This window comes from Lygodium microphyllum, chromosome 9 (assembly GCF_053477565.2).
Source record: "Lygodium microphyllum isolate KBCC chromosome 9, Lygodium_microphyllum_v1.1.10, whole genome shotgun sequence".
In the NCBI taxonomy this organism is placed as follows: Eukaryota; Viridiplantae; Streptophyta; class Polypodiopsida; order Schizaeales; family Lygodiaceae; genus Lygodium; species Lygodium microphyllum.
Genome location: NC_141143.1, coordinates 5672836 through 5694865, shown reverse-complemented (window position 1 = coordinate 5694865; position 22030 = coordinate 5672836).

Sequence of the window (22030 nt, the reverse complement as noted above, 5' to 3'; positions counted from 1 at the left end):
ATAGGATGTGCAGTATCATCACCAGTCTCCACAAATCCTGGTTTTTCCATTTTCCTTGCATCCTCCATCCATTCTGCATGACCTGTCATGTGGTTTGATGCACCTGAGTCAACATACCATACATCATTGCTTTCTTCTGCACTTGTCATAGAATTGTTCATGTGCTGCACCATGAACAAATGCTCATTTCTGTCATCACCCTGTCTACTAGAAGATGCATAATTCCCTTGTTGCAGTTTTCCATTCATGATGTCATTCTGCTTTTTATAGCAGTCTTTAGCCATATGACCCATTTTACCACAGTAGTAGCATTCAACATTACTGTTTGCATTTTGGCCTCTTTGCCATCCACCACGACCTCTTTGGCTCCCCCTGCCTCTAGAGTTACCACGTCCTCCTCCATAGGACTGGTTTTCTTGAGTTTGCTGCATATTCTGATTTCTGCCACGGCCTCCAAATCGGCCTCCTCTACCTCTGCCTCTACCTCTTCCAGCATTTGAGTAGAAGACAGCTTCTTTTGAAGTTCCTCCTGAAGAAGATGCACCACCATTTCTCTGTTCCTCAGAAATTAGAAGAGCAATCAACTCCTCAAAATCAGGAAATCTTTCACGAACTGAAATGGATGTCCGAAACTGTGCATAATCCTTTCCTAGACCATTCAAGGTCACGGAAACTAAATCATCATCTTCCACTGGCGACCCAATGGAAGCAAGTGCATCTGCAATCTTCTTCACCTTCATGTGGTAGTCGTTGATGCTCATACTTTCTCTTTGCACATTATGCAACTCTTGCTTGAGCTGCATTTTCCTGGCTTGCGTATTTGTGCTATACATTTTTGACAAAGTATCCCATGCCTCCTTTGGCGTACTTGCATCCTGAATATGCACAATCATAGAGTCTGAAATACTGATAGACAGCCAATACATAACTTTCCTGGCTCTCTCATGCCATGTTTTAAATGCCTGCATTTGTTGTTGATTGGGAACATCAGGAAGAACTGGTTCTTCTTCATTTCCTGCAACAAATTCCCAATATCCTTTTCCCATAAGGAAATTCGTCATTCTAAACTTCCATGCCTGGAAGTTGTTCTTGTCAAGCTTTTCAGTGACAATCTGTGAAAGAGAATCAGACGCCATTACAGAATACTGCAAGAAATTCTGTCACTGCAAAAAAACACAGCTTCACCCTCACAAGGGCAAATCTGCAAAACTGGCGAAAGTGGTATTTGACCACACAGTCACTTCCTAGTGACGATTTTGCATAAACAGGAACCAAGGATGATTCTGAAACTCCCAATGTCTCTGCGCACAAGCATACGATGCAATTTCTACAGTAACTTTTCACCGACCTGTAGAACAGTGGTCGCACAGCATAAAACTGAGCCTTTTCTTGAGTGCGTGCAGAAAACTTCCGTCTGCAAAACAGGCCCCGAAATGGCCTCAAATCAAAAAAACAAGGTCGCCATGGGCTAAAGCCCTCTCCCGCAGCATATACTGCCCTCTTGCTTCACCGCGAAGGGCGTCTCAACCTGAGACAATGCACTCCTGCAATTTCCGGCTGTGCTACCTGCAGAGATCTGCTCCCAAAACAGGAAATAAAAGCAACACTGCTCCTCTTACCAGACCACCGCGAGCTTGGCTTGCTTTCTTGAGCTCCTTACCACGAACAAGGCTCTGATACCATGTCAAGATTGTGGGAGAGAAGGAAGGAGTCTCGCTTGAAGCTTTCTTGCTTGCACAATGGGGGAAGACACACAAGGGTGGAGGCTGAAAACAGTTTTCCTCTTCTTAGTTGTGTAAGCCAAAAAGAACTCAAGTACAAAGAAATAGAAGAACCCTATATATGGGTCTCAAACCAAACTCAACTAACTAAGGTGGCATACTAACTGAGCCACGAACTAGAGTAGATAAGGATAGCTATCATGTAGCTATTATTCATGGGCGGTGTACCAACCGCGTCTGCAACTGACAAGTCGGTGACATAAATATACAACGGTCACCCTGGCGTATCACGAGTGGAGCTCGATATCTCAACAGTAATTAGCTTATCTTTGGTGTGACCATCATCAGCCTTGTAAAGTTCACAGGCTTCGATAACTACATTCTCAATTACTTTGAGCCTTCTTGAGTAGTAATTGAAGCGCATCACCATATGTAGCCTCTCGCCAATACTACACACCATTGATGTGTAACTTCCCCTCCAAAATCTTGTTAATCTCCAATTTTAAAAGCTCCTTCACCACTTGAAGACAAGGATCCTTAGGGAGTGTCTTTACACTAGACACTAAGCACTCAACACAATGCCTTGACCTAGATACTTGATGAGAGCAAGATTTCTCTTGAAGCAAAGAAGTGTGTGTGTAATTAACTTGCTTTACCTGCATACATGTCGTTTTTCGATAAATATTCTTCTTGTCTTATGCTTCTTTTGGAGACCATAGTGGTACTCTTGAGCAATGAATCCCTTGAATAGGGTTTGATGAAGATTCCTCCTTAGTGATCATTTGACAAACACTCGTTGAAGAAGAGGACAACTCCTTAGATGTTTCTTCCTTCATAGAAATTGTAAAGCGTAGCTTGAGAAGTCCTCAGTGGGGGCACCAAAAAATGATAGCTAAAAAGATGAGTGGGTTGTCTCTCACCTCCGCATCCAATCCTCACTAAGAGAGCTAAAGAAGGGCACCACCTAGCCAAAGGGAGGATGGCCTAGGATATCCCTTTCCTCAAAGAGAATGGAAAGAACCAGAACATTACTTCATGAGAGAGAATTTGTAGCCCATCTTAATGGAAATGAAGATGATGGAAGGTTAAGAGAGGTGATAGCTCCTAAATTCTTCCATGAACATATATATAACATGAGGAAATTAAGATCCCCACCAATAGAGCATATGGCAAGTCTTACTTAATAAGTTTAAGTATGAATGTAGATGGAGAATTAGAAGAGAGTACATATGATCTAGACACCATATTAGAATATGAGAGAAAGAAAGAAAGAAAGAAAGTTATATTAACGTCTTCTAAAGACCAAAACTGGCCTATGAGACAAACTGAGATACAACTAATGAGGCCCAACTATCCACAATAAAAGTGCTGAATGAAAAGCTAAAAATTGGAAACTGAAAATACGGTGCTATGAGTGTGATAAGTGTCGTGTATGTGTATGTGTGTATGTAGCTCTGATACTCCAGATAATGGCTACAAAAGGGGAACAAATGTCGGCTGTGATAGGGGAACAACTGTCGGCTGTGATAAAGTGGTGCGATGTGTATATGTAACAGATGCAGGGAGATATACTATCCTAGGATGTAGTAGCAGTCGTCGAAGTCGCTAATAGCAGGTGATCCCTCCTGGATGCAGGATGTGGTACATCGGCGGTGGAGAAAGAGCAACTGGAGATCTGAGATCCAATGTGTCGAGTGTCGTCGGATCTCAGTCTGCTATCGAGGTAGATCAAGAATCCTCCGGATCTCCTGTCGGTGTGGCTGTGGGGTCTGAAACCCACGGATCCTCGTGCGGTGTCGGGTACGCTGGTCCTCAGCCTGCTGTAGTGTGAGCCCAGAGGTCTGGTTGGAGGCTGGTACAGTAGCTCTCACTTTGTCTGTTTGAAAAAACTGTGTAATAGTCGTCTGGGTGGGCCCCTCTCTGAGACTGGGACCCGCTGTGTGAAAGAGAGAGAGAGAGAGAGGATAGGAGAAGAGGTAGAGGAAGCTTGTCATTATGTATTCATAGAATGCTACATAATAAAAGAGACTAACTCATAGCTTACCTCAAAGAGATGGACTAGCATGAGGGTGTTCTAGAATGCTCTCGTGTTCTTGTCATTGTCTCATGGAATGCTACATAATCAAAGAGACTCACTCACAGCTTACCTCAAAGAGATGGACTAGCATGAGGGTGTTCTAGAGTGCTCTCATGTGCTTGTCCTTGTGTCCTTTACATCTCCATGGGCACCTTATATAACCTCCATGAGAGATTAGATTAAGCTAATCCTCTTGATTTACATAATCCTAGATGATGTATGGCATCTTATAAAATATAGAGAATAGTAGATGGGACAAGTCTCCAGCTTGGTCATCATGCAAAGAGCCAAGGGTGGTGGTAGACAAGCTAGAGAAATGGAGCTAAATTACAAGACGTGGGTACCCAAAGCACATTATTATAATATATTTAAAATAAGGATAAAATAAAAAGTTGATGTGATAAGGTAAAAGAGAGAAGAAAATTGTGTGTAGCCAGCAGTCTGCGCCTTCATAACTTCAAATTGGTGAAGAATCTGAAAAAGGTTTGTTCTGCAACTTTGTAGAATAGGTTAAAAATGATCGGGTAACGCGAGAATTTTCTTAAAATTATATTTTCATCGATATTTATTGAAATTATAAAAAACGTCTTCTAAAAGCTTCTTTGACTTTAGTTCCTTATATACATATAAATACATATAAGCATGTGACAGAGGGGGTCCATGCTTGTAAGCTTTTGTGTAAGATCCAAATGACACCATGATGTGGACATTGACTTGTGTACAAGAGTGAGGTGTCCTCTAATGATGGTGATAGATCCCAAATCTTGGTGATATAGGTGGAATCTAAGTGTAGTTGGAGGCTAGTCCTTTGAAAAAATCTATGTACTCACTCAACCCCTAGGTGGAATCCATTTCCACCTCACTAAGATAACCCATCCCTTTTACCCTTTACATTGACATCCCTCCTAAGAACTTGTTTTTCCACTTGCTAGAGTTATCATAACCGAGAAGCAACAATGTAGCATACCTAGTGGTTGAAGAGTAAACCCAAAGTGATAAGATGTAGGGTTTAAGCTATGGATAAGGCTCTTGATAGGGGTTTGGGCCAAATTTTTTGGTAGAAATCCGATTTTTAAAAAACGTGGATCAACATGACCTAGTCTAAGGCTTTATTTGCAATGTGTTTCTTTGCTTTTGTTTGTTCCTTACAAAGAGGCTATGGTGGATGTCATTGTATATTTCTCAATACCCCTCCTCAATCACAACTAAGAAAGACACTAAGTATACAGAGGTTGTCATGAGTAGAACCTTGCTAAGTGTAGACATGGAAAGAACCAACCATAGAAAGCTAGACGCTGTCACAATGCATCACTAAGTGTGTAGAGGATGTAGTGTGCAAAGGTTACATGAGGAGTATAGGAGCTTATGGTGGAAACATTATGCAAGTCCACATTTTAAACTTAAAAAAGTTTATCACAAAATGAGCTACAAAAGAGGGACTGGTGAGTCCTATCCTTTTGTTCTTGGGGTTCTTCTTTTTCTTTTTCTTCTTCTTCTTCTTCTTCTTCTTCATTGTTGTCTTCATCTTCTTTGATTGTAGCAAGATATACTCTTTGAGACCTTTTCTTAGCATAGAAAAATTTCTCAATATGCCCAATTTTCTTATAAAAGTCACAGACTATGCTCTTTTTCCCTTTCACATAGAGCAGTTGTTGGTATCCTCTTGGGATGCTTGTTTCTCCCTTGCTCTTGATCTTCTTTTCCTCTTCCAGGAGAGACGCTTTGATATCCACAAGCTTTGGCTTTGGCATGTTGATTAATGTGGTAGACACATTATCAAACTCGAGTGGAAGACTCTTGAGAAGCACTCCAATGCAAATTTCTTCATCCATCTTCAAGTTGATTCCGGCAAGTTGTGTCAACAAGATTTTTATATAATTCAAATGAGTTGCAAGTGAGGTACTACTTTTCATGTCACTCCTAAAAAATTCAATCAGTAAGCCATATTTGGAGGATTTTGAATGAGCTCCAAACAGGGTTTCTAATCGATCCCATGTCGCGTGAGAGATTTCATAATCATCAACATGATGAATGTAGTTTTCATTAAGCTTGAGCTTGATAATAGCTTGAGCCTTATCATAATGTTTATCCCATATGATTGAAAGTGCAACTTCCCTTGTTTTATTCTCTTGACCACTTGCGATTGCCCACAAGCCTTTCTTCATCAGGATCAGTTTGATCCTTGTTTTCCATATATGGAATCCAACACCATTGAATCAAGCTATTGGTGAGTCATTTCTGTTAGAAATGCGGGATCTAGAGCATGACATAACCGGAAGCTATGGAGGATGGAAGGAGAAGTGTAGACTCATGATGGAATGGACACTGTTTGTTACACAAGTGAATTAGGTTCCAAGATTGAGACTTGGACTCATAAACACAATCTTGTGTATGTGGACAATGACATTGACACTTTATTGAAATGAAAAGAGTACTATCATTGCATTAAGAAAGGAAGCAAGTACAATGCTTTATAGGAAAGTAGGAAACTGCAGTAGGCACCATTGTGCATATGGGATAAGTTAGCCTGCATGTCCTTGACCCTGAGACTCCATACAAAGAGGCTGTTTGATTGTGATTGCTGATTCTCAACACCCCTCCTCAATCACAACTAGGAAAGGCACAAAGTGTGTAGAGGCTGTAATGAGAACCACCTGCAAAGTGTGGGTATACCACAGACATGGCAAAACACCAGAGGCTGTCGTAGAAAAAGCTAAGTGTGGGTACCATAAACATGGTGGACATCCAGAGGCTGTAACAGGGGCCTCACAAAGTGTACAGGGACTGTAATGCCAAGTTACATAAGGAGTTTACATAGCTTATGGCAGGAAGCATTAGGGCAAGGAAATACAAGGCTTTTAAAACAGTCTATCAGAGTTATGAGAGTAGAAGGACTGATGAGTCTTGTCCTTCCGATCCTGGTGGTCTTCATCTTCATCTTCTTCTTCCTTTGCTCCATTTTCTTCTTCTTCTTTGACTGCGACTAGATAGGCCTTTTGGGATCTCTTTCTTGCGTGGCAGAACTTCTCGGTGTGTCCGGTCCTTTTGCAGAAGTCATAGAAGAGCTGATCCTTCTTGCCTTTGTACCTGTTGCCAACATATAATGCATGCTCATCTCTAGAGGTACTTGGTTCTTCCTTAGTTTTTAGCTTCTTTTCCTCTTCTAACAGTGATGCCTGGATATCAACAAGTTCAGGATTTGGCATGTTGATTAAAGTTGTTGATACGTTATTATATTCAGGAGGCAAGCTCTTAAGTAGAACACCAATGCAAACATCTTCATCCATTTTAATGTTGATTCCTGCAAGTTGGGTTAGGAGTCCTTCCATGTAATTAAGATGTGTGGCAAGTGATGTGCTGGACTTCATTTCAAGCCTGAAGAATTCAATTAGGAGACCATACTTTGATGATTTAGATTGTGCACCGAACAGGGTGTCAAGTCTTTTCCATGTATCCTGTGAGGTCTCACAGTTATCCACGTGATGGATATAACTGTCATCTAGCTCCAATTTGATAATGGCTTGGGCTCTGTCATCATTCTTTTGCCAAGTAGTTGCAAGGTTCGCGTCCCGCGGTTTCTTCTCTTTGCCATTTGTGATGGCCCAGAGACCCTTCTTCATCAGGATGAGCTTGATGCGGGTTTGCCAAGTGTGGAATCCGACTCCTTTGAATCGAGCATTTGGCGAGTCTTTGCCCATGTTAGATTTACGGGAACAGTAGCAAATCAACTTCAGACTTTATTAGATTTGAGCAACAGAAGAATTGATTGAGAGACACAAGTGCTAAAAAGCACTAACTGAGTGTCAATGGATACCAAATCTGCAAAAGTCTTTTACTCCAAGTGATCTTCCCCTTCTTGATTTGATGCTGATGTCTTCAGATCTGAGTGACAGTACTTTAACAAACTTTAGAGAGTATTGCTCAGTGATTAAAATCACTGTTGATAACTTCAGTGAGAGAAACAGTGAAAAATGTCAAGATTTTGAAGCTTTTGGCTATGGTGGAATTAGGGTTTCTGAGACAGGGGCCTGGTTTTTTGCTTATTGCAGGAGCTACAGTGCATCATTTTCAAAACTTTTTACATATCTAGGAAGCTTATGTCATGGGCTACCAAAGCCCCATGGAGATTGTGCAGATCGTGGTCAGTATGCAGCGCGCAGGTGCCGCGAACAGAATCGGCGCAGATCTGGACAGCGAGGTCGAATTTCTGCAATGCTGGAGCCAGGGAGCATCAATGTCATTGATTATTTGCCAAGAAGAAGCATCTTGAGCAGAGGAACAACTCTCCAGAAGAAATCGTGGGCTGAAATGGCCTGGTTGAAGAGTTATGGAAGCTCCAAGCAAGGTAGGTCCTATCTGGCTATGGCAGACATAGAACAGAGATTGGGGATTTTCACAATGCTGAGCTCCAGATGGTCCAATGTCCTGGATTGATGTGATACAGGGAAGCTTTATGAGTTGGGAAATACTTTTCTAGAAGGAAGCTCCAAGAGATTTGACCTGCGGAGTGAGATATAAGCAGTTCAATCTGACAGGGTGCTGCTGGCTATGGCTGCCATGGAAGCTTCAGTGAGAGTAGAGTTGAGAAAAGAAGTCATACACTGACACTGAGCTGGATGGAGGTTCAGAAGAATCAAGAGAGGCTGGAGAAGCAATGCCATGCCCAACTGGGCTCTGATACCATGTTAGAAATGCGGGATCTAGAGCATGACATAACCGGAAGCTATGGAGGATGGAAGGAGAAGTGTAGACTCATGATGGAATGGACACTGTTTGTTACACAAGTGAATTAGGTTCCAAGATTGAGACTTGGACTCATAAACACAATCTTGTGTATGTGGACAATGACATTGACACTTTACTGAAATGAAAAGAGTACTATCATTGCATTAAGAAAGGAAGCAAGTACAATGCTTTACAGGAAAGTAGGAAACTGCAGTAGGCACCATTGTGCATATGGGATAAGTTAGCCTGCATGTCCTTGACCCTGAGACTCCATACAAAGAGGCTGTTTGAGTGTGATTGCTGATTCTCAACAATTTCCCATGTTGAGGTTACAAGATTAGCAGCAAATCAGCTCCAAAATAATCAAATTTCAATTGAGCACAAGTGCCAAGAAGCACTAGGTGATTAGTATGAAGAGATACTAGGTGATTAGGTGACTAGTGCCCTTTGAACTTGGGATCTTCAAGGTCTTGCAAGTTCAAGTCTTCCCTTCTTTGATTTCATGCTGGAGTAGCACAAAAAAATCAAATTTTATTAGAGAAAAAGTTGATTGTGTTAGGTAACATAAGTGCTAAAAGCACTAGATGAGTGTCAATGGACAATGTGCTTGTATCTTCTTGGATTGAACTTGAATCTTCCACAATGTCCCCTTCTTGCTGGTTTGATGCCTCAAGTTTACTGAAAACTAAGTGAGAATTCTAGCCCAAGTGGCAAAGACTCCAATTGACTGAAAAGAGTGAGAAAATGAAGTGAAATAGAAGCTTGAAGTTTGATGACTATGGAGTTTGCATTAGGGTTTCTAGGGGCAACTTGGTTTTTCAGCTAGTATGAATTGAATAGTTGATCATTTTCAAAAAAAAATTATAGAAATGAAGCTTGGTAGATAGGGTACCAAAGTCCCATGATGATCGTCAACATCGTAATGGTGTGTGCAGGTGGATTGAGTAGTACGAATGAAAAGGGCATAGATCCGGGCACAGCGACTGAGAAATAGCGCAATGCTGGAGCATAGAGTCAACAATCTGAGCTTTGAAATGGCAGGGAGGAGAGCCTAGAGTTAAGAAAGATTTTTCTAGAAGGAAGCACGAGCTTAAATGGCACGGGAAGAGAGTTTCAAGTCCTCCATTGAGGGTGGGTAGCTATGGAGGTAGGTGAGAGATTCATGGGAAAGTGGAGGGAGCCAAAATTTCAAAGTGAAGTGACCCAATCAGTGGCCTAATGACTCATTACCTTGAAACCCACTCTGATACCATGTTAAAATATTGAGGATACATGCTAAGGAGGATCACTGATGAGAAAATAGACAATCATAATGAGACATAAGAATTGACAAAGAAAAACAACTAATATTATCTAAGCATAATGCAAGTACAACTGATGAGAATGACTGATGGAATGAGTGTGGGGATGAGTGCCTTTTATAGGCTTATAGTAGGTGGTATTGGTAGGTGGAGAAAGGTGTAAAGTGACCATGGTATTCACCAACTATGGATTTAATAAACCATGAGTACATGACCTAGTCTAAGGCTTTATTTGCAATATGTTTCTTTGCCTTGTTTGTTCCTTACAAAGAGGCTATGGTGGATGTGATTGCACTTTTCTCAATAATCATGTCTTATAATCTTTTCTTATGAAGGCTTAATAAAGAGCCCTAGTCTTAGGGGCCTATTAGGCTTGAATTCAAAGCCTTTGTTGGGCTTTTTTCTCAATTTCAAGATTTGTATAGAACTCTATTTGCTTCAAGAGCTTCAACCATATTATGCTATCTCTCACCTAGCTTCCTTACACTTTGTCTCAATCCAATCCTCCTACACTCATCTATCTATCCAAGAAAGTAAATTTAGATTCTATGAGCTCACCTATTTCTCTATTGTGTTGTAATTGTTACTTGATGGGCTTGCAAATGGGTCCACAATCCAAGTGATACCTCCCAATTCAATATGTTGCTCCACCAAAGGTTATTGAATGAATGTAGCAGTCAGTATCAAGGTTATACTTATGGAAAAAATGCATATCTAATATGATATCAGAAGACTATAAAGGAGCCTTGACAAGAAAATTACATTTTTATTTACAAGATCCCATAGTAATTTAGAGCCTTTGTAAGATCCCATAGTTATTTGGAGACCTTTAACTTTACATGTTCCATTACATCTTATTCCTTGGAAAGAATATTTGACCTTATATAATGATGGATTGGTTTTGAAATGCAATCTTATAATCAATTTCTCAAAAATAAAATCATGTGAGCTAGTGTCATGATGTAAAATAACTACATTAGAATCTTGAATAATGCCTTGCATCTTTAATAAGCATGAGGAGAAATATGCATATCTTGCTTACCTTTAAATGTTGTCTCTCTTGTTGCAAGGAATTAGTGTTCTAATTTGGAGTATAGTTTAGCACTTCTTCTATATTGTGAAATTGGGCAATGATGTTGTTGTTGGTACTCTTGTTTTTATTATTGTTGTTGGGTAGTTTAACCTAGTAGTTTACTTATAGATGTATATGGTGGTGTAAAGATGCTAATTCCTACCACAAACTATAAAACTAGAAATATAATAAAATAGACTAAATTGCCAAGAAACCATAGACAAGGTGGCTAGGCTGAAATCATGTTATCATCAATGCTTGGAATCAGTTGATGAGAGACTGCAGCATGGTATGCACCTCATTGCCATGGTGGCTAAGAGTATGCACCCTCTTAGATAGTGGGAGGTTGAGACCTCAAACATGAAATGTTAGAATTGGCAAAAAGATGCTTGGAAAATTACATCTCGGTCTTTTATACTTCACCCTAGTATGCTAAATATTGGCTAAGGCATTTTTACTTTATTACAAGCCATCTTGGTCTAGAAGAGCTTTGTCCTCAAAGCTGAAATCAGAACAACAAGATACAAGGATGAATACAAGGCTAGCTTGAAATAGATGAAGTCATGCTAAAATAAAACTCCATAATAAAGAAGACAAAATAATTCGATGAAGAAGGACCATGTAAGCGGAACAAACTGCTACAGTACTACAGATTTGGCCATATCTTGAAGTAGAAGTGTCTGATTTTCATGTGCAAGCTATAGAAATGTAAAGGATAATATGTAGTATCCAACCATGCCATAAAAATAAAATTTTGATGAAGACAAAGCAATTAATTTTGTCACAAAAATTTATTGCATTAGGCTGGTTACTGCTCAGTGAGTGAATTATCCTCTTGAAGAAGCCATGGAATTGTTCCAAATATGAAGCATATTTCCAAGAAAACTCTTCCATAGGGAAACCATCCCACTGTATGAGATACTCAACAAGAATTTTGTTCCTTAGAACCTTCTTCCACTTATCAACAATCTTTTCACGTTCATAAATGATCAAACCGTCTTCATCAAGGAAAGATAGTTCTTCAAGAACTTGGATTTCAATGCCAACATACTTCTTGAGCTAAGATACATGAAAGACATTATGGATATGTTTAGTTGAAAGAAAATCAAGTTGATAGGCAAGATCCCCAACTCGCTTAATTATTTGGTATGGACCATAATGCCTATGAGCAAGTTTATTATGTCGTCCCTTTAAGAGAATCATAATGGGATTTTGGAACCTTGAAGAAAACCTAATCATCTTTGTCAAACTCCACATGCCTTCTTTTCTCATCCACATAGGTTTTCATTTTCTCTTGATATTTTCTAATAATGTCCTTGCATTGCTTCATAAGGGTCTCCAACTCTGCATGAGCATGAGGGTTTACATAATAGCCACTTGCTTTGCTATAAATTGAGCCTTGTTTGGGATAAAATGGTTGGGATAAAATGTCTTATGGATATTATGAAATATTTTGAACAAATCATGATGTCTTGCTAAAGGTGAAGAGTGCATCTCTCACAAAATGGTCTTTGAAAGATGATTGAGGAGTCAAGAAGACTCATCCTTGATACCATAAAAGATCATTGTGCCACTTATTATTTGGAAACTCTTCTCCTTTTCCTTGCTACAATTCCTTCATCATTTTGGATTCTTTCTCATCAAGAAAATACTCTTCTTGAATGTCATGGATCTAATTCTTATGCATGGTTGAAATGGTAGAAATAGAACATGCCCACATCCTTGCTAAGACATCTACTATCACATTATCTTTTCCAACTATATAGGATGTCTCAAAGTCATATCCTTGAAGAGTAGCTAACCATCTTCATTGCTAAGGAGACAATTTTGGTTGTGAAAGTAAGTATTTCAACACAAACATGATGATCATTTTTGACCTTGAAATGGCTGCCATAGATGTAATGATGCCACTTTTTTATAGAATGCAATATTTCCAACATCTCTTGCTCACATAAACATGTAGCTTTCGACTTTCATAAGCTATGACTCCATGATCTTGACACAAAACAGCCCCAACTCCTCTTCCACTAACATCCACACATAAGATAAACTCCTTAGAGAAATCTGGGCATAAAAGAATAGGTGTTGAAGTTAAAAGAGATTTTAGCTCATTGAAGCTTTTGTCAACTATCGAGTCCCAAAAGAAGGCTTCTTTTTTAAGCCTATCTATCAATGGAGCCACCACATGAGTATAATTCTTGATGAACCTCCTATAGAAAGACATTAATCTAGAGAAATCTCACAAAGATATCAAATTCATAGGAGTGGGCCATTCTTTGACACATTTCACCTTGTTAGGGTCCACTATAATGCCTTGCTCTCCCACAATATGACCTGAATATTCTACTTTATCTTTCATGAATGAACACTTTGTCATCTCGACAAAGAGTATATGTCTTCTTAATGTGTCAAATACCTCTCGTACATGATTCAAATGCTCATCCTTGGATTTGCTATAGATAAAGATATCATAGAAGAAAATAAGGATTATTTTGAACAAGAAAAGCTACAAATTTTTGTTCATGAGAGCTTGAAAAGTGGCAGTGCATTGGAAAGCCCAAATGGCATAACCAAGAAGTATATAAGCCCCTTTAAGTGCTAAATGCTATTTTGAACTCATCTCCTTTCTTAGTTCAAATTTGATGATAACCTAAACAAAGATCTATTTTGGTAAAGACCTTTTCATCTTTAAGTTCGTCCAAGAGATTGTCAATTCGGGGAATAGGATGCCTATTCTTGAGACTGTTGACTTGTTCAAATACCTATAATCAATGCACATGTGAAATGATCTATCCTTATTCTTGAGTATGTGCATGGGAGAGGAAAATGGTGATTGAATTAGCTGAATTAAGTCCATTTGCATCAATTCTTTGACTCGTTTCTCTACCACTTTCCTCTCAAACTTGGACAAGCGATAGGGAGGTTTATTGATGGGCTTTGTGTTAAGTAATGAATTGTGATAGGATGCTCAATCTCTTACTTTGGAGGCAAGGATGATGGTCGCTGAAATAAAGCCTTATATTCCTCTAATAGCTCTTCCAATCTTGGATCTCTTTTCTTTGGAGAAGAAGATGACTGATTTGGTGGCTACTCTTCATCTACTTTCGCAAGCAAAAGAGTGAAGATACACAACTTGGCATTGATTTCCTTCTACAATTTCTTCATGGAGATAAGCTGTATGTGTTTATGATCTATGACTTTTAATTCAATGTGCTATTCTTTCCAATTAGATTCCATTAGCATTTTTCCAAATCCAAAGTAAATTTGTCAATACTTTTCAGCCAATCACAACCGATAACAATGCCAATAGGCTCCATATCCAAAGTGATCAAATTCACTTGTATTGTGTAAGTTGGTGATAGTTCAATTGGAGTACATGGACACACTTCTTTACTAGACTTATATGCACCTTTGGCAACTTTTATTCACAAGGATGATTCCATCAATAGGTAGCAACTTTGGCCCACTCAAAGATTTGGTATTGACAAAGCTATGAGTGGTACCCATATTTACTAGACTATGTGCAACCTTGCCATTAATGATACCTTTGAGTCTAAGTGTACTTTCCCCTTTGCATCCCATCCATGCATCATGTGAAATAGCACACAAGGAAAAATAAGAATCATTGATGCCACCCAGATCGAATGAAAAACCCATCCATAGGATCATAGAATTCTTCATTAGTAACATCCTCTTCTTCATGAATTTCTTCCACCATTGGATAAGCATCAATAAGTAGAAAAAATTTGTTCTTTTTTCTCTTCTTCTTCAACTTCCACATCTCGAGCGATTCCCATATTAATTTTGGAATTTTTGGCTTTGCACTTCAGCTTATGGTATGGGGACCACTTCTCCCCACATTTAAAATATAATCCTTTGGTGTGCATTTCCCTAAGCTTATCATGAGGAAGGAAGTTGCTATTAGAACTCTTTTGGGTTAGTTTTGAAGAACATTTAGCCCTTGAAAAAAACTTTTCTCAGTCACATTTTTGAAATTTACCCCTGCTTTTGTGCATAATTCCCACCTTGTTTTGAGGCATAAATAGTAGGGAAATTTAACACTTTTTTGTTATAGCTATTATGATTGTTATAACCCCTATTTTCTTGCTTGAAAGTGTCTCTTGACTTTTTGATAACTTGCACATATTTTGTAGGTTGATTAGAAAAGTAATTGCCTAAACTCCATTGCTAGAAATTCCATGTATCTCTCTTGTGCTTCAAAGAATATATTTCAACCAATTGTATGGCTAGGAAGGGAGGGTTACCTCACTATTGACTTTGTGACTCGCTTAGCATCCACTTTTTCCTTGTGGGAAACAACATGGAAAGTACATGCTATTGGCTAATCAAATAGGAATGCTATGCATCGATTGAAAAAGTATTTGGAGTCTTTAATAAAAAGCAAGTGGAAATTTGGAAATGATTGAATTGGAAAGGACTAAGGATAGGGCATTACCCTTTTGCACTTTTACAAATATGCCACTTATCATTTTCATCATTATTTTAGTCCTATAGCATCAATGTTCAATCATCCAATCAAATTCCAAGTTAGATAGACAGTGAATAGCACTTTGCAATCAATTTGGCAAACATATTTGATATGAATAAGTAGGAACTAGAGCTAAGAGAATATGGAGAGATTAGGATGATGAGTTGGAAGGATAAGGATTCAAGCTAGAAATTCAAATCTCTGGACCCAAAGAGGTTTTGAAGATAGAATAAGAACTATCTTACCCTTAGACATTTGATGAGATAGTAGAACTATATTGGTGTTCTCAGTGCCAAGCTTGCACTCAAGGCCTTGATGAGAGAATGGAACCATATTAATATTCTCACTACTTGGCTTTCCCTCATGGCTTGATAAGAGTATAGAACTATATTGGTATTATCTAAACTATGCTTTCCTCATTTCCACGCTTGAGCACAACCCCAAGGTATGCATCTAAAGATGTCTCCAAGATAGAGTTGGAACTTTCTTGAACTTAGGGCCAGGCTTAAGCACATGCGCAAGATCTACAACCAAATAGATCTCCAAGAAATTTTTCAAACTATCTTTCCCCCCTTAGGGAAATGATAGTAGAGTAGAATTATATTGGTGTTTTCTAAACTCTCTTGACATTTATGCTAGGCTTGAGTGCAAGGCTAATCCCTACTCTCAAAAAGATATTTACCATAGAGTACATGGAACTAGAAAGTACTTCAATACATTTAAAGTATATTGAACTAGAAACTGTGAATTCTTTTCAAGAACTCATATCTCTTGCATTTTTATACTTATACAACATATCATGAATCCTAAATGATGATATAATCTCAAGAAAGATGACTATTGAGTGCTCTTTGTGGATCATGTATTTTAAATGACCAAGGACAACTTGAGATGAGTGTGTATTAATTGAGATAGCATGGGAACTATCCCACACCCATTGCCAAGCTTGAGCATTGTGCCAAGCACTAGGAACTATCTTACCTGCAAGGCCTTGATGGGAGAGTAGAACTATATTGGTTTTCTCAGTACCAAGCTTGCATTGAAGGCACTGTGAGAGAGGTGAACTTTACTGGTGTTCTTAGTGCTAGGCTTGCCCTCAGGGCCCTAATAAGAGAGTAGAACTATATTGGTATCCTCTATACTATCTTGCCTTTGGTTCCAGGCTTAAGCACATGGCTAAGCTATGCATTGAAGTAGGTCTTCAAGATAGAGTTGTAACTACATTACACTTAGGGCAAGGCTTGAATGCATGGGCAAGATCTACAACCAAAGAGATCTCTAATATTGGAACTATCTTACCCTCAAGGACTTGATGGGAGAGTACAATTATACTTGTGTTCTCTAAACTCTCTTAAACTTGGTGCTCGGATTGAGTGTAGGGCCAATCTCTATTTCCAAAGAGATATTTAGCACAAGGTACATTTAGAGTACATTGAACTAGAAAGTGTGAGTTTCTTTCAAGAACTCACATCTTCTAAAATTTTATCCTTTTATAAGAGATCATGAATCCTAAATGAAGATTAATCTCAAGAAAGATGACTATTGAGTACTCTTTTTGGATCATGTACTATAAATGACCAAGGACAACTTGAGATGAGAGTATACTAACATCTTGAGATAGAGTGGAAATTAACTTGGCCCATACAAATGGTTGACATGGATAGAATATTGAGGATATTACCATCTTTAAGAAGATAGTTGGGTAGCTTGATCTACTCAACCGTAATAAGACCATACTTGAGCTATTCAATGGGGATGATAAGCCAATTCATGCAAAGGCCATGAAAGTCACACTTGGATGTAGGATGAGAAAAGTGTTGAGGCATGTCAAGAAGATAGTTACTTATGGGTTGTTCTATGAGAAAGGAATCAAGCCTACATTATTTGGATACACATATGCAGACTGGGTAGAAAGTATTATGGATAGGAGATCCACTAGTGGTTATGATTTTTCATTTGGTTCAACAAAATGATGAGTGGGAGCAATAAGAAGTAACCCATATTTACTTCAAGTACAAAAGCAAAGTATAGAGGGATAGCATTGGTAGCATGTGAGTAGACATGGCTGAGACTACTTCTATGTGATATGGGGATTGAGATAGATGGTGGAGTTATCATATATTGTGATAATATCAACATCATCATGCTTGCAAAGAACCAATTCTACCATGCAAGAACAAAAAATATTAAAGTGTAGTATCATTTCATAAAAAAGAAATTCATGGATGGAGAGGTAAGCTTAGTACATGTCAAAACCATTGGCCAAGTCGCAAATATATTTACCAATGCATTATGTAAAGATAAGTTTAAGTACTCTAGAAATGCACTTGGGATATTATATTTGCAAGCTCATTCTAAGCTTGACGGGGAGTATTTGAGAGCGGAGTTTTGAGCCCGGGATGTGCCTAAAATTTGCCAAAAAATCCGGAATTTAGGGAAAAAATATTTAACATCAAAGGCGGCGGCTCCAGCTAGGACGATTTTAAGCACCAAGTGAAAGACGACTTTTAAAAGGCACCCGAGCGACACTTGTTGATTTTTTATAATTTTTCAAACTGTCGTGCGGGTTTTCAGGAGTTGCCAATCAATGCGGGATGTCAAGACAGACGCGCAAAAATTTACAGCACTCAAATCGGATGCCGGACGGGGAAATGGCCAAGAAACCGAGCAAGATATGAAGAGGTGGACTTGTTTTGGCCAAGAGTGGGCATGACCTTTGGGGAGTTAGGGCATTTTATGCCAAGATGAAACTTAGCACAAATCATGGAGAGAGAGAGAGCATGAAAAAAAACGTGGGGAGATGGCGCCTGTTGACGCCTGAAAAATGTGTCCTCATCTTGATGAATGGAGATGGCAGCCTGCAAGTAACCCACCCAACCGACATTACCCCCGATCTTCCCTCTCTCTGCTGATCATATCGCTTGTCTTCACCCGTCCAATGGTGGCATGAATGAAGAGAGCCAATTCTAGTATTTCTCTCTCCTCCCTCTCTCTCCCCTAAGGGGCTATTCTTGTGTGCAAGAGGAAAATGAAGAATGGTGAAGGAAAGCTTGTCTGGTTGGAACCGGATTGCTTCCGGATCGATGTAGACATGAAGATTGCTGATTCTGAAGATGTTGGACATTGAATGTGGGCTGACCCGCAGTCCTGCACCAAAACCGAGATCCCAAGACATGAAGCCTAAGCGGTAATTCAATTTTTATGAAGGAAAAATAATTTTTTATGCTATTTGTTTGATAAAACATTGTTACCATGGGCTAATTATGCATTAAAATGTTGTTTTCTATGATTTTTATCAGTTTATAATCAGAAAATTAGAAAATCATAAGTGATATGGCTGAAATTAATGTCATAAAACCCAAAACCATGCATTTAAGGGGTAAAATGGGGTTTTTTTGCAAAATAAATGAAAAATATGAGACATAATGCCAACAAAAACCTAAAATTTTGCTATCAAGGAACCTAAGGGCCACAGCCCACAATCAATCTTAATTTCTAGTCATTTTTTATTGAAGAAAAGATAGGAAAATTACCAAAAAAGGTGAAAAATGGGGTTTAAATGGGAGAAAATTAGGAAACGGTAAAAGGAAAATTCCAAAAAATTACATGTGTGTTTGTGCAATGTATAATGAAGGTAAAGCATGACGTTGGCCTCATTTTACCCTCGTTTCTATGTTTATGTCCGTGTTTATTGCTTTCTTTATAAAGAAAAACACATAAAACGACTCTTTCACCTATCAACGAATGCAAAACATTAAACCATAGGGTGAGAGGGGAGGTTGAGCATTAAAACATAAATTAAAATCTGATTTATGTGTTGCATCATGCCTATAGTCCGTTGTTTTAAAATAAAGGAAAAGGTAGCATGAGCGTAAGGCTGGGTGTCTTTTCTCGTTATATAAACGTTAGCATGGAAATTATGAAAAGATTGATTTCGCACGATGCACAATGCTTATTTTCTTTTGTTTGTGCACTGAACCATTCACACTATGCATTATGCATAGTTCATGGTATCAAAGGAAAAGCTCCTGGACTGCATACCAATTGTTTTCTTAGGAATTTGACCCACGATTGAGAGTGTGAGGTTATCCCTTTCCATAGAATAGAGAGGCGGTTTCCTAAGGGACTGTTAAGTAAGGACACATGGTATATCTCCCGGATTCGGATAAAAGAGAGGAGTTTGTGTTCATTTGTGTTATATGTTGGGCAGCGCATCAAGGGGCGATGTAGGAGAGCTGCAGTGGGGCAGCGGTTTTTCTACCAAGAGGTTGCCTCCATGTATGTGATTGTGGTATTTATTGCCAATGTGTATGGGTTCTCCCTCTGAGGAGTTTATATAAAGGGAAATGTTGGACTACAAAACGATAAAACTATAAACACATAGATTAGGCTTTAGGGCAGTTTGTCCTTTAGCAGTAGATTGACGTTCCTGGTCCACGAGGCTGTGAGGGTGTTTGTCTGTCATGAGCATGAGGTCCAGCTAGTGCCATAGCCAGTGCCGGCCCATTTCAGGTCCCATCAGTAGTGCATCTGCCGGGAGCTGCCAATAAGTGGTGGTTCTCAAATCTAGGGTTTCTAAGGGACCAAAAGAAAGTTGGTTTATGTCCTCTGACAAGGACCGTCAAGCCGAAATACAAAAAGCAAAACGTGCTAAGAGGGCTAGACGGCGGTTAGAGATCATAAGTCGTTATTCTCCTCAAAGATGTAGCCCGATACGCATAAGAGACAGTGGTCTTAGTAAACCCAACTGTTGCACATAGTCCTCTAGGTACAAGAGGAAGCGCAAGTTCTTTCTCTCTTCCACCAAGTCAACCCACTTCAAGTGGGGGTGTGATTCCATCAGTCCAAACTCCTATTGTCAATCCGATTGTAGCCATGGCACAACCCATTGCAATTCCTACAGAGATGCCAGATTTGCCAGCTTTAGGAATTCCTTTGCCCATTTTTAATGGGTTAGCCGAAGAAGATGCGGAGTTTCACATTTGTGAATTCCAAATATTAATGTTTAATTATCGTATCCAAGATGAGGAACATCTTATGATGTTCTTTAACATGACATTAAAAGGAAGGGCTGCGGTATGGTACCATAGCATAGAGTCAAGAACCATAACCACAATCAACCAATTTTACACAGCTTTCCGAGGAGAATATGCCCCTGAAAGAGGTGGCCAATTAATAAAACTTCAAATAGATGAAGACAAAGATGGAACAAGCACAGGTTAGGAGCTACGTGCTGTCCTCTTCAACCATTCCTCCAACTGTCCACACACCCTAAAATGGTATCCTCAAAAGATGGATACCCCAAACTTAAGGACACTTTACATACAACCATAGGATATGACATATTTATCAACACTCCCCCTCAAGCTTAGAATGAGTTTGCAAAGGTAATACTCCAAGTGCACTCCTGAAGTATTCAAACTTATCTTTACCTAATGCTTTGGTAAAGATATCAATAACTTGGTCATTTGTTTTCACATGGACCAAGTCAATCTCTCCATCAATGACTTTTTCTCTAATGAAATGATAGTGCACTTCTATGTGTTTTTTTCTTACATGGTAGACTGGGTTCTTTGCCAACATAATGCTACTAACATTGTCACAATGCATAATGACTCCACCATCAATCTCTATGCCCATGTCATATAAGATCAATCTCAGCCATGTCTGCTCACATTCTGCCAATGCAATGCCTCTATCCTCTGCTTCAGTGCTTGATAAAGCAACTGTAGGTTTCTTCTTACTGCTCCAACTTACCATGGCTGATCCAAATGAGAATGCATAGCCACTAGTAGATCTTCTATCCATAGAGCTACCTGCCTAGTCTGCATCTAAGTATCCAAATAATGTAGGCTTGATTCCTTTTTCATAAAATAGCCCAAATCCAGCTGTCTTCTTCACATATCTAAGAACTCTTCTTACTACATCCAAATGTCATGTGCATGGTTTTTGCATAAACTAACTTATTAATCCAACAGCCTAACTCAAGTCTCGTCTTATAATGGTCAAGTAGATAAGACTACCAACCATCTTTCTGAACATAGTAACATCCTCAACATAAGATCCATCATCCATCAACTTAGCATTTTGATCTAATGGTGTATCAACCGGTTTGCATCCTGTCATGCCATATTTTTCCAGCATCTCCAGTGCATATTGCCTTTGTATCAACCATATACCATGAGGTGTGTCAATAACCTCAATACCCAAGAAGTATCTCAACAAACCAAGGTCATTTATATCAAACTCTTTATGTAACCCATGCTTGACTTCAGTAATCTCCTTCTCAAGTGTACCTGTAATAATAAGATCATCAACATAGATGACCACAACAACCATACCATCTTCTATATGCCTCACATAAAGTGAATAATTAGCTTTGCTCTGCTGAAATCCCATACTGCATAAGAATTTGCTGATTCTATCACACCATGCTCTTGGTGCTTGCTTCAGTCCATATAAAGCCTTCTTCAACCTGCATACATAATGTGGGTATTTTGGATCCACATAGCCCTCTAGTTGATCCATGTACACTTTCTCTTCTAAGTTGCCATTCAAAAATGCATTTTTTACATCCATTTGATAAAGCCTCCAACCATAGATAGAAGGCAAAGCAATTACCGATCTCACTGTCATCATTTTAAC